The sequence below is a fragment of the Oryzias latipes genome, chromosome 10 (assembly GCF_002234675.1).
Source record: "Oryzias latipes chromosome 10, ASM223467v1".
Classification (NCBI taxonomy): Eukaryota; Metazoa; Chordata; class Actinopteri; order Beloniformes; family Adrianichthyidae; genus Oryzias; species Oryzias latipes.
In genome coordinates this window covers 4,056,011-4,066,028 of record NC_019868.2, presented here as the reverse complement: position 1 = coordinate 4,066,028, position 10,018 = coordinate 4,056,011, and positions in this window count along the sequence as shown.

Here is a 10,018-nt window from a genome sequence, read left to right as displayed (position 1 = left end):
GATGCTTTTGTGCTTTTTGAAATAAATAAATCTGTTCTCTAAACATCCTCCGTGTCTTCAATGCAATGTAATGAGACACACACAGACAGAAATGTGAAGGTATCTGCTGTAAATCTATGACGTAAATTAATAACAGGAAATGATCGGCTAGTCAGTTAGCATGTAGCCTAACAGGCTTCGAATGTAAAGATACTGACTGCTAAAGTTAATAAAAGACAAGTCCTGAATATTATTATTCCTATTCGACCCTAAACTACAATATCAGCTGTCTGTCAACAGACCAGCCAGTTGCCCAAATGCCGGCATACATGATCAGAGAGCTCTGCGGCGGAGCTAGTAGTAGCCTAGCAGGAGCTATCGTATGACAAAGCAGCCTAGTTATCATAAATCTTTTGATATTTTTCTTATATTCATTGAGACAGTAATAAAGTGATCATTTTTGTTTTTCATGTTCCTTTTTTGAACGAATATGGGTCACAGAGACACGGAAGTTACCGCTGAAAGCGGCTTAGTTTTGCCGGCGTACAGAGAGCATATCCGCGTGAATGACTTATGACGTGAATAATTATTGCGTTCGAACGGATTAATTATTGCGTTCGAACGACATAATTATTGCGTTCGCACGAGTTAATCATTTCGAGGGAACGGAATAGTATTTTGAGGGAACGCAATAGTATCTTGTGGGAACGGAATAGTATTTCGTGCGAACGACATAATAACCTGTGGGAACAAGATATTAATCTGTGGGAACAAGATATATTTTTATATCTTAATGTCAGGACACGGGCTCCGTAGGGTTTCTGTGTTAAAAGTGGATTTATATTGTTTTTTTTTCTTTTGTTAATGTTGGAAGAAACAATTTCAGGTAAACTTACACAAGTTTTATAGATACTAACCTAAGTTAGTGTCACAGCGCAAGTGTGTGTCTGTGTTTGTGTGTGTGTCTGTGGGGAGGGGGGGGTGAGGAGGGCGCAAAACATTTTCTTTTTCCTAGGGGGGGCCTGGTAAGAAGCACTGGTGTAGGTACAGCTGCTGCAGTGTACCCCCCTCCCCACAAACACACACAATTCCCCATGCTCAGTACAAACCATAGAGCGTAAATATGGTAAATTTATATGTCTATGGTGCAAACATGTGCCAATGAAGAAAAAAAAGAACATGGCTCTTGTTGTTCACTCCAAAGTGGCGTCTTTGTCATTTGCGACCGTCCAACTATTAGCATTGCTGCAGTTACTAACAAATCTCTTTTGTCCTATACCATGTACCAGTGGTTTTATGCTCGTCTGCTTTCTGTTCTCTTCCTGCTGTAACTACTAATTTATGTGTTCTATTATAGATGTTCCTGGAATTGTCCAGTTGGTCCATCTTTAGCATGTTGTCTCTTTGATGCAGTCACTCACAGATCTCACATCGTTCTGCTTTCTGGTCCACGATTGCTGCAATAATTGGTTCATTTTTTCTGACCTATAATGGATGTTCCTGGGATTTTGTGTTTATCCTTTTTTTTGCGTAATGTTTTGAATAACATATCATAGTTCATCCCCACCGACATCTTTGTGTTAATTGCTTTTGTTTGTTTGTTTTCTGTCCATCCCAAATTCTAAAGACTTTCTTCTCTTCCATTCAGAGTTTTTCTCTCCTCTGTTTCTGTCTGCTTTTTCAGTTTAGTTTAGTCTGTCTTGTTTAACCATTACCTATTGAATTCTATGACTTCACGTTCTTTATGATTTCATGTTTATTATACAACTACCGTTAAGAAGCCCATTGAGATGACTATTGTTGTAAAATTGGGCTATATAAATAAAATTGAATTGAATTGAACTGAAATAGGCCATCATAGATATCATAGCGTTCTTGGAATGATCCGGACTAAAACTGTAGGTATTAAAGCTTGCTTTGATGTTTTTGCCTTTTGTGTGTAGTTTTGAGATAACCTCAGTGACAAAATATCACTAAACTGAATTAAATTTCCTTGTCTAAATTGTCTTGGAAGCTTGATTAAAATAAATATGTTACAAGAGTAACGCCAGATAGCCTTACCCTCCACATAAAAAATAGATTTAGGCTTTTTACTGATTATGTTCTTCAAACACATCTGCTGTGCTCCAACAAAGTAGCAGATGCTTCGTGCATCTGAAGAAAGACGTTCTCCAAAACATGCAGAGAAACAATCCAGAAAAGTCAAAACTCATAACAAAGTTAGAAGATTCAGTCAAGACTAAAAATAGGCCAGATCCTATCAGAACCAGCTCGAGCTGGAGCTTGATGGAGAACTGGACGGTAGCTGTCTCCACCCAAACAAACCTCGTGATCATCCGTCACATACATCTAGGAGTTTTTTTAGGTCTTGCTGATGCAAATACTGCCTCTACTGTTAGCTCCAAAGGTTTATTTAAGTTACATCTGTTCCATTACTACATGCCGTCAGAAAACAACTAAAGTTCTGGAGGCATTTATTAATAAACAGAGGTGAAGCCTCAGCGTTTCAGACCAACCTCATAGGATTCAGATGTGGTGTCTTGGTCTTACACATTTTATTTGCTGTACATATGTATTTGCACATTTGCTTTTACTTATTCAAAGAAAAGCCCCTTAATTCAGCATGAACATCCAAGATTTCCACCCTCAGACAAATAAGTGTCTGTAAATGGCAGCAGAAATCCCATCATGCCACAGAGCAGACTGTGATCTCACCATTAATCTGTGCGACAAACAGCGGCTGTTGGAGGGCAGCACCAGGTCTTAGGTGTAAATCCTCTGTCCTGAAATTTCTTCTCAGCTGAAATGGAAATTTCATCAGAAAATTCCGCTCATTTATTATTCATGGTCGCCCCTCGCCGCTGCCTCACTAAAGGTGATGAAAAACGATGAGGGACACTCGAGTACATCATCTGGGACTCGCGTAAATTTCTATCAGAAGCAGTGAAGTGGAAAAGGCAGGAATTAATATGGCATTTGGTTCTTACTAATTCAATAACATTATGCCACATGTTTATTTGAGGCCTATTTCTCATAATCACATCTGCTCACTTGAGTTTGATGCAGCAAACATATCACACATTTCAGAGCGGTCCGCCTGTTCTCTGCATACACTACATGGAGACATTTAGTCATTTGAAAAACAAAACCTTTCCTGTTTTAGTCTGTTCTGTCCTGATACATTAAATGATCCAGGCTAATCCCAAACAGAATTTATCCCCATCAACAAGAACATCTTTCTGCATATTTTCATGTTCTTGTGTTTTCATACTGAAAACATTTGGGGTTCGTTTAAAGTAAACCAGAGTTGGTTTTTCCCAATGATCCAGAACAAATTTTCAGGCTGAATACACCTAAGTGGACCCTGGTCTGGGACCAGAAACTGTTCTCAGACCCATCTTTTGAGGTGGTCTTGGTTGGTTAGGACTGTAGTGATGGTTGAGTCAGTGGAACTTTCCCTCTTCCTACGGCATCTCTGAAGCTCAGCCACAGAGATCTTTGGGTTCTTCTAATCTCACTAAGGCTCTTCTGCTGTTATTGCTCAGTTTAGCTTGGAGCCTGGTCTTGGAAGAGTTCTGGTCATCCCAAATTTCTTCCATTTAAGGATTCTAGAGGCAACTGTGTTCTTAGGAACCTTGAGTGTTGCAGAAATTCTTTTGTAACCTTGACCAGATCTGGGCCTTGCCATGAGTCTGTCTTTGAGCTCCTTAAACCTCATGATTCTCATGTGTTCTGTCGTTACATTCACACCTGGTTTGGCAACGCGTGTTCAAGCGGCCACTTCCAATAAGAAGTCAATGCAAACGTGGACACGTGCGTTTTGGGCTTCCATGTTCAAAACTCTTGCATTCACATATTACTATGTACGTTTTTAAGTCAGTTTTAGGGTTCTACTTACAAAATGCGAGTCTACTGAACTCGCGTTGAGCGTTAAACCAGTTGAACTTTGACCAACCACAGACTCAGATTTGTTAGTGATGTTAGGATAGTGTCCAATTCAAAATATGGAGGGACCAACCATTTGAAAAGCGATGTTATGGTGAATTCCCAATGATTTTCTATTCTAAAATTATTGCTTTACCAATGGATGCGTCTGTTGATATAACCACCATAAATAATAAAATGAGTGGACAGTTTAGAAAGTGGGGAGCAAAACCCAAAAAATTAACTTCCATCTGAGGACAAAAGGAAGGCTGTCTGCAAATCCCAACAGCTGGATGTGGTTCTTGATGCTGATTCAGACATTTACAAAAGGTACAGAACATTAATAGAGCTTTAATGGACAACAAAGTTAATTAAAAAGAGTCATTATTGTTATTTAGAATCAGAAATTAGTTTGGAGCTGAACTACATCAATGCCATACCACAGTCTGCAACAGACAGTGCTGTTCTGCTGGCAGAAGACTGATGGAGACAATGACTGCTGCTGCAGGAATGGACCAGAACTTTGGCAGACTTTTTCCCCTAACCCCCTCCTTCCTCCTGAGAGCCAAGTTCATAACCAGGAAGTCTGTTTCCTGGTGATCCTTATCGCTTTCATAGGAAAAAAACGGTGGCAAAGATGACCCTTTTTGACCCACGCTAAAAGAGGGACAAGGCCAGGACGAATGGCTGCGATCCTGCATCTTTATGGAACACACTGATCTTCTGGCCTCTCATTGGCTGCCAGGGGAGTGCCCTTTGTGGCCCTGGTGTTGTCCATCCTGATCTAAGACTTGCTTACAGGAAGAAGAACACTTCCGAACTCACTACTTAAGGCAGAGGAGGAATCACAAAGCAGTAAAAGCTTTTCAGAAAGACACATCTAGGAGATGATGGTCACACTGACCAGTCTCGCTAACTCAACCAAAGCTGCCCACACTTTACTGGATTGTGTTCTAGAATGTCAAACATAATGGCGTTCAAGCGCTGTGTTAAATTCAATGCTGCCTCGTTCTTTTCATTTTGAGTTATATATTTGTCTGGATTCCTGCAGAAATGATTGGATCTGTTGCTCACCTGCAGAACTGACCTGATCATCAAGGAATGCTGGGAGTGTGCTAATCTGGGAACTCCCCAGTTCTGGATTCAGATTAAGAAAGAAAAAGAAATCCTCACAACAAGGAACTCGCTCTGTTTTTCCAGCATTTCTGCATCATCAGAAGAAGATTTAGAAGCAGCATGAGACTTTCAGAGACACTCATCTGACAGTCAAGAGCCTCGTCTTCTCTGGAAGGCATTTACAGGAGAGGATGCCTTCCAACCAGTTTGATTTGTAGTTTTGGGTTAAACCCTTACATGTCTGTCTGTGGCTCAGAGAACTTGAAACCCAGCGCTGAGTGATTGTTTCAATGTAAATGGTCCATGAAAGCCCCTCCATAACGTCTGCATTCATGCTGTATTATGGACCCAGCAGTGTCTCCTGGCTTTGGAGCCACTCTAAGAAACTCTGTGTTTGAGGAGAAGCAACAGAACAAATCTAGGAAAGTTGTCTGGTGTGTCAAGATGATATGTGCTTGTTGTCACAATGGGGCTTCTGCATGCACAAACTCATGGTTCATACTGGAGGTACAACTAAGGCCAGCGCAGTGTTGACACCTCCAGCTGTCTCCAGGGCAGGAATAAAGATCTGACACCCGCAGCGGACCGGCAGGGACACCAGCTGGGACTGGAGCCAGAGAAAATGCCTCCTCTGTCATCGCAGGCGTTCTTTGTGTCCCCCCATATGCTGAGTATGCTTTACCTTCTTCTACTCACTTTAACTCTAATCTATGCCTGTCTTTTTCTGCTCTAGTCCAATCCTTTCCTCAAACTTGCTCTGAGTTCTTCCAAGCATTCGTCTCAATCCTGCACACCCTCCTTTCTCCTCTAACTTCCAAAACCTTTCCAGTGACTCAACTCTGGTTTTCTGCCAACTTTTGCTCCCCATCTTGGCAACATCTCTGTGGCAGAGGAGTTCCTGACTCCAGTAATGACTTCATAACAACCTCTGCTGGCACAGGGAGGGCTGTCAGCTCCAAAGACGGAGGCCCATCCTCACTGTTGCTTCACTGGTCTTTTTCATTGGACTGTTTTTCTGTTTCCAGACTGTCCGATAAAGTGTTGCAATAAAAATCACTGATTCCATAAATCACACAAACTCCAGATTTTCATGCAGTTTGAACACTTGAGATGATTCCTGGAAGTTCTTAAAGGAAAGATGTTAGCTTTAACATCTGACAGTTGTGGAGAAAGATGGTGAAAAGGACAGGAAGCAACTCCAAGTTAATGATTTCTCACCTGAAAGGCTTTGAAGAAGATGAACAAGGACACAGCAGTGAGGCTTATGATGAGCGAGTTTGGTAGACTGAGATTAACATTTGGGAATAAAATTTACATTTGTGGTTCAGGTGAGCTTTCACAGCTGCTGAATAAAGCGTTCTACCTGAGGAGAAGCCTCTGGATCAAACAGAAGCTCTGGTGCTGGTTTGGAAGCTCCCTGATGTAACATCCTGTCCCTGTGATGATGCAAAACCAGAAATAAACAGGAAAAGCTGCGTTTTAACGTAAGCCTGCCATGGAGAACCAATATTTAGGTTCTCTGGACAATTTCGTCTATTGTGATGATGAAAACATTTTTTGCCTTAAAAAGAAAATTTTTGCTTTTCCACAGTAAATTTAAACGAAATTAGGGGCAAAAAAAGATGAAAAAAATAATTTTAGAAACAGTCTCTCCACATTCTGCAAAATTTACAGCTTTTACCAAAAACTTACAGAGTAGAAATTTCCTTAAAGGTGGGAGCACATCACTTTCCCTGCTGACTGGAGATAACTGGTTAAAGTCTGATTTTAAAAGTTCTACTGATTAGTGTTCAACATGATTTCTCAGTCCTTCAGGTTTAGTGGGACGTAATCTTTTGAATTAAACTCTTGTGACAGGGGGTCGAAGGTTTTTGACTGGAAAGGCCCAGTGGGGCTGATGAAGGGCGAGGAATGCCTTCTGAGAGCAGAAACGCTGATGCGGCGGGAAAGGAAAGCTGCGGAGAAGAGCGCAGCGATGATCACAGGCTCCACGAGTTTCTCAGATGGATTTTTGTGGTCGCGTTACAGAAGCAGCCTGCCGTTTGAGCTCTTCCCCCCAAACGCTTTCCTGCTGCTGCTCTTAAACTTTCACAGGACTCATGTCTTCATGTTGGGGGTGTTGAGTCCTCATGTTTAGAAGGCCAATACAATCATTAAATGTAGTTTAGTTTGTTGCTCAATGGATGCTTAGGAGTTTTGGTAGCTTCATTTATTCAAAAATGTGTGAAAGTATCCATTACAGTAAGATCCCAGCTCAGGCTAGAAACTCTGCCCAACTATAAAGTCAGGAGCATGCTGTCTCTGCAGATCAGAACCTCCTGACCTGTTCAGCTTTTGCACAAACAAAGAATATTTTTTTCCTTAAGCCTCTCTGTGACAGCATCTGTGGGCTTAAGGCCAGCAGTTATGACTGATGGAGATGGTTGTCCACCCAGCTGCTCCCGAAGCCTCTGACAGAAGCAGCTAAAGATGTGCAGGACAAATATAGAAGGCTATTTCTCACTCCTGGTTGATGGATTACTCTGAAAACAAAGTATGTACCGTCCACAAAGAAGTAACAATGCAGACGAGGACCTGCTGTCACACATGCAGACTTTTTCACCTTTTCTTTTTGGTCCATGAATGTGCATGAAACACACTTTGATTTTCAGAAGACCACCAAGAACAGAAATCGTTGAAGCTAAAGGCTGTCAGCTCCCAGCATGGAGTGCACTGCCTCTTTACCCAGAGTATGTGCTTTTGGAGTTTCTGTTGAAAATGTCCTTCATGAAGTTATTGTTCATCTTCCAGCATGACTTGGGAGCCTCACTGCTTCAATGGCTAGATTTCCAGGTACTTTTCCCTCAGGTAGCAATTTCTGGCTCCATCTCTACTGTCATCTTTAACCCTTGTGCTATCCTAGGCACTTTAACGTTGGGAGTTGGGTCATCTAGACCCACTAAACAGTGCGCTGAACCTTTTTTCTTCAATGATTTGTGATCTTCACTGGTGTCCATGGATTACACGAAATCTTTCCACCTTTATCCACCTTTGTCATGGTAGGAAGAACACGTCAATGGAAGGGTGGGGTCATCTAAGATAGCACAAGGGTTACAATGTTTGAAAACTTCCTTTGGATCAAAGCTTTCATGGGCTTTACTGCTGAACAATTGACTTAAGGGAGCCAGGATCCAAATAGTTTTTGGTCGGACATGCTTGTGGATGATGACTTTGCTCTTTTGTCACTGGAATCAGCTCCACGGCAGTCAGCAATATTGATCGGGAGCAGGGTTGAAGCACTTCAGTGACCGATCCTGTTTGCTGTACAGAAGCAGCTACTGTGCCTTAGTTACTGACTGAACAAAAGCCAGTACCCAAGTCAATACATTTACAAAGACATTTTGATAACAATAACGGGATACCGCGATTTAGCTGCAGCTATAACTGTGTAAGGAAAAGTCCCGCCCCTTTAACTGTCTCCGCCAATCATTCTTGAAGGCTTAATCACATGTCATCAGTCTGACCAATCAGAAGTGGTTAAAGTATTCACTTCCTTGTTTCGATTTAGCGCAAAAAACTCTCTCTGTTCTAACAAAAATACCAGCTAAAGCTCGTCTTTAGTGGTGTAGCTTTCCACAGAATCTGGTATCAGACTGGAACAAGTGAACAGAATCATGAAGCTCAAAGACGCTGGTCTTTTTGCGGTCGGCAGATTACGGGCACTACATCTCCCATGATGCAGTAAAATGACTGTTTTAGCGCACAATGAGTCTCTCCTCTTAACGTCTTAAAACAACGAACACACATCAAACAGTTTTTGAATCTTTTGACTTAACTTTTATTACATCTTTTAGAAAAAACAGCTGCAGCTTCCAGCTTTTTCTGCAACATTTATCACAAAAATGCATGTGAGATTGCAGAGCGGCTGTAGATCAATACAGACTGAGCTTTTTCTTTTTATTATTTATCTATTTTTTTGGATGCTGGTGTGCCGCGGGATTTTTGTCAAGGTTAAAGTGTGCCGTGGCTCAAAAAAGGTTGAAAAACACTGTCTTAGATGACCCCACCCTTACATTGACGTGTTCTCCCTACCATAACAAAGGTGGATAAAGGTGGAAAGATTTCATGTAATCCATGGACATCAGTGAAAATCACAAATCATTGAAGAAAAAAGGTTCAGAGCACTGTCTAGTGGGTCTAGATGACCCAACTCCCAATGGTAAAGTGCCTAGGATAGCACAAGGGTTACTCAGAGAAGCTCATCTGACCAGCGTGAAGTTCAAAACCACGTCCAGCAGCTCACAGGCACCAGCAGACACTTGCATCTTCTCTGCTCCAGACCCATTCAAACCCATCTTCATCATCAGAAAATTTTTAAACAGTTGGTGAAGTTTTCTAAAAAATTCTCCATGTTTGTCCATTGAAGAATGTCCAACCTGCTTTCTCATCAGAGCAGGCCAAATGTTTTCATGAAAGTAGGTTTTAAGAGGCTGAATGAACACTGCTGAGTGAGTCTAACACCATTAAAGCAAAAACTGAACTTAGAAAGAAATGTTCAAAATAAATTGAAATCACTAAAAAACATTTTTAATTAGAGAAACAGCCTTTCCTTTCAACACACTGATGTTTTATTCATTCAGCTTTGTAACAGTCATCCGCATAGACTAAAGAACAACCTGAAACGTTGAACTCATCTGCGTTTTTTTCCTGCGGGAAAAAAAATGAAGACGTGCGTCTAGATCTCAGATGGTTCTGCCCGTCAGCTGCAGTTCGTGCTCTCGTCTTAGCTTGGACAGAGTCAGGTCCAGTTCAAGTTCATCTTCTACCACTTTGTCATCTGCCAGACACAAAAGTGACTCACTGCACAACTGGAACCCAGCAGGCTGTGGTATCGGGTGTCCCGTTTGCTCCAGAATAACCAATCAATGTCAGGAAACAAAGTACAGCACAAATTAGCACAGAAGAAGCAGACGTGGGAGATCCGTGCAGGCAGAGTTTGGTTTCCTGACCCCAAAGCTCA